Source organism: Lathyrus oleraceus, chromosome 4 (assembly GCF_024323335.1).
Source record: "Lathyrus oleraceus cultivar Zhongwan6 chromosome 4, CAAS_Psat_ZW6_1.0, whole genome shotgun sequence".
Lineage (NCBI taxonomy): Eukaryota > Viridiplantae > Streptophyta > Magnoliopsida > Fabales > Fabaceae > Lathyrus > Lathyrus oleraceus.
In genome coordinates, this window is record NC_066582.1 from 124,177,729 (window position 1) to 124,184,137 (window position 6,409).

The window sequence follows — 6,409 nt, forward strand, 5'->3', positions numbered from 1 at the left end:
TTTAATTATTCTTTTAAATTTTATTTAGTATTCATTCTTAATTTATTTTAACTTATAAAATTTTTCTTCTTTTCTTCTTTCGGCATTTGGCCAAATCCTGACTAAAACTCTTCTTTTCTTTTCTCTAGCTAACACTAACCTGATGGGACAAATTGACCGTATGGGTATCAAATTCAGAGGGAAAGCTCAGAAACAAAAGTTTGAGGAACTGGCAGAGAGAGAGATGCTACCTAGTTTGTATGCTGATGATTGGGCAATGACTGCCCTTAGACTAAGAGAGAGTGTCTTGTATTTGCTGAGTCAAATAGGGTGGGAAACCACTCCTATCCGAAGATAATTCGTCACTTAACGGAGACTAACGCTAGAATTCCTTAGCTCCCTGATCTATCTACCCAACCATGGAAAAGGAATAAGCAGAGGTTTCATTCAGTTCAGAATGTTCAACATGGAGTATCAATTTAACATTCAAGATTTTACCAACCTTTTAGGTTTCCCTACCACTTTTGATACATTCACAGTGAGCCAAGAAGACCTTTTTGAATATAGAGAACTTGAACATTTTTGGGGAAGCTTGACTGAAAATAAAAGCGAAGGAATAAAATACTATGATCTAACGTAAGGTTAGATCCAGTAAAAGATACACAATAGTTTCCGGTGTAGAAACTATTGTGTGAAAAATTAATTAAGTGCTAGAAAGATTGACTGGAAAAGAAAGAAATAAAAATTGCTAATAAAATAGAAAGCTGTAGAAAAGTAATGCTGTAAAATATGCTTGCACGGCCGGAAAGAGACGGGGGGGGGGGGGGGGGGGGGTTTCAGTGTTGGATAAAAGCAACTATTTATATTAATACACTTTTGTAACGGTTTCCAAAAATGCCTTCCGTAAGTAGTCTTCACGTTCCAAGAGTCAAGCGGAAGAATAGGCTTCAACGTGCCTCTGTTGCGCGTTAAAAGCCAAAAATATAGGAGAGGGGTGTGACGTTCGTCACACCATGTGTTACGCTCCTAACACAAGGTAGCAGGGCGTGACGCTCGTCACACCTTGTGTGGCGGTCGTCACAGCTTCAGCGCTCCTGGCTTGTGATTGTGGGCTGGGCTTTAGTGGAATTTTCTTCTCATTATCTTTTTGCACCCCCTTTTCTTCCTTTTTCACTTATGCTTCAAATAAGTTACCTGAGACAAATAGAAGGAAAAATACCAAGTAATATCGAATAAAATGAAATAAATCGAAACAAATAATAATATAAATTAATTAAATCGAGTCCAAAAATGTGATATATTTTCATGTTATCATTTGTTTGCCTTGGAAACCCTAATTCATGTGGGTATCTCATGTGACTTCTTCAACAAGTTTCTTTAGCAATTGATCAAATATTTCAAGGGATATTCCAAATTTTATCATCTTATGGATATATGACCCTCCATGAGTCCCAAAAGTCAAGAGAATGTCAAGCTAGCAAGATGGTTCATGGTAGTTGATCAGAGGAAATCAACTAGTCAAAACTAGGGTTCCCTAGACCCTATCTCCTACAGTATTTGTCATATGAAAATGATTATAAGATCAAGTCAAATTGGATCAACTCGAAGGTGAATTTTCAGAAACTTCCGCTCTTCGATTCTCTCTTATTTCTCCACTATTCTTGTTGATTTTTGGTTGTCTGAAGTCCTACCAATGTAGGCAACAAGATTGAGTTGCTTTGAGGTCAAATCGACACAACTCAGATCGTGATCCTCAAAATTCAACTCCCTATATCTTTTCATATACTTGGAGTTAGACAAAATTGAGGCCAGATTCGAGCTCCTGAGCATTTTTTCTTTAAATCCATGTCTTGCTTTTTCATTTTGGTGATGACTGAAAGTGGACCAGTCCGGTGAGGTCCACCGGAGAAGAAGACCGGAGCTCTGGCTCCGGCGATGTGTTGGCAAGCTTCCCAACCACATGATCCATTTATTTTGTTTTAATCTTGAGTGTTGGTTGTGATTACCACGTGTGTTACGCAATTGACTGATGAACACATGAAAAGCGCTTTTTTGGACCATTTGATCTACCACCTCAATTAATGAGGGAGATCAAATGGTCCACGCATGTTGTAATTTCTGAATTTTCATTTTATTTGCCTTATTTTCATTAATTCATATTAATTTTAATATTGATCCAAAAAGTATGGGACTTTCATCAAAAAAATTCAAATATTTTTCTCTTCCATTTTCTAAATTAAAATTATTTTTTGGATCAATATTAATATTTTTCATGATTTAATTGTTTTTGTGCATATTTTAATTGTTTAAAAATACTTCTGACTTTTCAAAAATAGTGAATTTTTTTCTCCAAGGTCCTTTGACCTTGTTTGACCTATGATAAATCTCTTGGCCATTTATTTGGTGTTTTGAAGAGGTTTTAGGTTTTTGATAAAATATAATTTAATTTAATGCATTTTTAATTGATTTTTAATTTGCTTAATTGAAAATAAATTGTGTTGAGCCATTTTTATTGACTTGTGGAGTTTGACTATTGAGTTTGGGCCTTGGTCAAGGTCGATTTGACTTTTGTTGGATTAAAATCATTGGATTTAGGGGATTGATGAAATATACATCTCATCTCCCAAAATGAATGAATGATTTTAATTTGATGAAATTCCTCCCATGACCAATTTGTGTTTGTCTCCTTTCCCCTCCCTCTTCATCTTTAATCCCTTTCTATCCCACTCCTCTCATTGGCCAATGGCATCTCAATATCCTAAGGCTAATTGGTTCATGAACTAATACAAGTATGTATGAGATTAGGTCCACCCTTTGATCATTTTCTTTTTGTGTGTGGTATGTTTTAGGAGTATGGTTTATTATATCATATCTCTAGCATGCATTAACACCAAAAAATTTATTGATCGACCTCAGATAGTTGTGACTTCTACATAAGTCCAATTACGATTGCTTAACATAGCGCTAAATTTTGACACAAAAAAGGCATAGCATTCTAGTAAGTGAGATTGTAAGTCTCCCCCCTTTCATGGTATTGTGTGGAAACTTGGCATTTTTTCCTTCCTTTGGAAGATGTCTTGGTTCAAGGATCCATGCTTGTGAATAGAGGGTTGAGTGTTCTCCAAATAACGACTTAAAAAGTTGAAAAGCAAGACTCCACTAACTTCTAATCAACTAACATTTGACTAACTTTTAATTTCAAGTCATTTATTTTATGCAATTTAAATTCAAGGCATTTATCATTTGTCATTATACATACCATTTAACTTGTTTATTTTAATGCCATTTTCTCTTTTCTCACTTGAGCCATGACTTGTGATTGTATATACTTGTTTGTGTATTTTGTTTGAGTTTGTGATCTTAGGATCTTAAAGTACATAATAAACAACAAAAACCCTAAAAAATATTTGTGTAGACTGTTGGATTGTGATCTGAGCTTTGGCCTTAGAATGAGGCAACACTCCCTATGCAAAAGGACTTGGCTAATGCCAACTTTTCTGAAACCAAGTCATTGTGAATTGAACTTTCATCTAATGCAAGTATTAAGATCCCTCTAAGTTCATCTGCTACATGGTCTTGATGCAAATTTTACTTTAACCCTGCATTTAATGCCTTATTTTGAGCCATTCAAGGAGTATGTCATCTGATACATGGGAGATTATGAAGAAGATTATGAAGTTGCTAGCTTGGATGTAGCTATCTTTATTTGATGTCTTGCTCGTTATCTTGCTACTTGTGTATTGATATTGCTTGATTTTAAAGTCCAAGGGAAAAGTGGGTTTCTATATGATATTCTTGTCTATTGGATTGCATCCCGTTGGTCAGATCTTTTCAACCCTTAACTTTTAAGTTCTTGCTTAGGATTAGTCTCTTCATCTCCTCACACTTCTTAAATTTCAAATCTCTGTCCCCTTTTAAAAATCTTCTTTCCTTGTGTTTTCTAAACTTAGACTTTATTGCAAACTAGAAACTTTGGCCTTATGCCATTGCATTTTTTAGCTCTTTTTCTTAAATCAAACTTATAAATGAACGTAACCATATTGACTTAAAACTTCAAAAGACAAAAATAACTAAGACTCATTCAAACTTTTGGGCCTTTTGTGTCTCTTTTAAACTTAACTTTTGATTAAAAGCAATCCACTCACTTTGAAATTGATACCACGAACTATGAGGTTTTGATCCCTCATTTTTATGTTGGTATGTAGGCACAAGTCCGAAGGTCTTGTCAAACACAAAAGTATAATTGATGAATTCTTTTCTCATCCCCACACTTTATTTATTGCAAACATCATTTAATACTAAAACACATACACACATAAAAAAGGGCTCCCAATGAGTACCTAGGACACTTTGGGTGCTAACACCTTCCCTTTGTGTAACCAACCCCCTTACCTGTAATATATGGAATTTTATTAGTTTTGATTTAAAAACTTCTTATCTTTGGGTTTTGTTCGTACTTTTCCCTTTTCCATTGGAAACAATAAAAGCGCGATGGAGACTCTGGTTTTATTGACGTTAAGTTTATCCATAGCCTAATGGTCATGAATTTACCGCTACACATGTCGTTATTGCAATTGATTTGTGTCAACCACATGATTTTGCTAACAATCCGCATCAAACTCGTTTTTTTCTTCCATTTGTGTTGTTGTGTTCTCCGTGATTTCATTTCGGTACTTGGAAGCATACCGTGTTGCTGGAAGAAACTCTTACGAATTTTGCAGTTTTTTTTCTTAAAGGAGGTATAACCAATTGTATTAGGATGTAATTTTATTATGTTTTGGTTGTGAAATTGGTTTTTGATTTATCAAGAGTTTCCTTATGTTTGCTCATGCTCTGTGTTCAAATTTTCAATTTACATATTGATTTCTGTTGAAACTGAAAATATTGTTTTACCATGTAATTTAAGATGTTTCGGAATCCACATTAGTTTTGCACTTGGAATGTAGTGGTTGCCTTGTCTAATTTATGTTTCACTAACAAGTTATTGTGAAATCATGTTGGTTTTATTCATTGTGCAACATTTAGTATTTTATGTTCTAATTCGGTTCACTGGAGATGTTATGGTTGATTATGCATGAATGGTGTAAATATGATGTAATGAGTTCTGAATGTTATGAAGTTTTGATGGCCTACGTTTTTTTTTGCAGATAGTGAGAGAGAAGATATTGTTTTTCTCTTGAACTATTTCTTCACCTTTGAAAAGTCAAAGGTCTGATTGTTATCTATTTATTTTGATTAGGAAATTTCTGAAGTTTTGTGCATTTAGTGCTAAAATTTGGAAAAGAGCACTACTGATTCATTTATTTTATTTCTCATATTTTATTATCTTATTATTTCTTATATTATTTTGAACTTTGTTTGATTTTTTTTCATTGGACCCTAAGCCCATTTCCATGTGCACTTGTTGTTTTTGCGTATTGATTTTTTGGTTTATTTTTTTTACCAACATGTGTGTTGAATTTGGAAATCATCGCCGATGTGAATATTATAATATGTAAATATCATGTGGATTCGGCAATTTTATTTTCATTGTGTGTCTGAATTGGATGTTTTAATCCGTGGATTCGGCAATTTTATGTTGTTATGCCGCCAAAATTTCAATACATCAATATAATATTTTCACCGGATTATAATCTTGCTTATGACATTACTCGTGTTGTCATTGCGTACAAACCGGTTTTTGACCACATTATGATTTAGTTACTTCAATCATTTTTTAATTAAATTAGTTAATTTTAATTATCTTGAATATTTGATTTAATCAAATAATTTTAATAATTATTTTTGATTGTATTGAATGAGTGTTTTAATCAATTATTTTGTTAATGAAAAATTGATCGACTTATTTTACCACCGCCTCGACAATCATTTTCGAATTACCAAATTGATTTAATAATCACTTCGACTTCACATCATTTCAAAAACTATCTCATCATCAATTCAAAATTATGTCAAACCAATTTCAGAAAAAGATTAACTAATTCTCGATTCAATGTCGAGCCCATTTCTAACACCTTTGTAAGTTGATTGCTTTTAGCATCGCCATCAACCTCACATAGCTTACTCTTGGGCTTTCTTACAATGACACTTATGATACACGTACACTTACTTTATTTCATTTGTTCGATCAATCTTAGCTTTATATATTTCGTTATCTCATACCTCTATTAGACAAGTATGCCTTTAATTCATCCTTAAACGCAATTTCAAAACCTTGATTCAACATCGAGTATCTTATCCAAATAAAATTAAAATACTTAATCATGATTAAACACCATTTCATTAAGGATGTAAATGGGGATGGTTTCGAGCCTTTGACTCCTCTCCTCAATTGTTTGGGTACGAGTTCCCTTAATCGATTAGTCAAACAATTATCATTTCTCTTAAAAAATTCTAAATCGATTAAGTCAATCATTTTCATAATAAACTA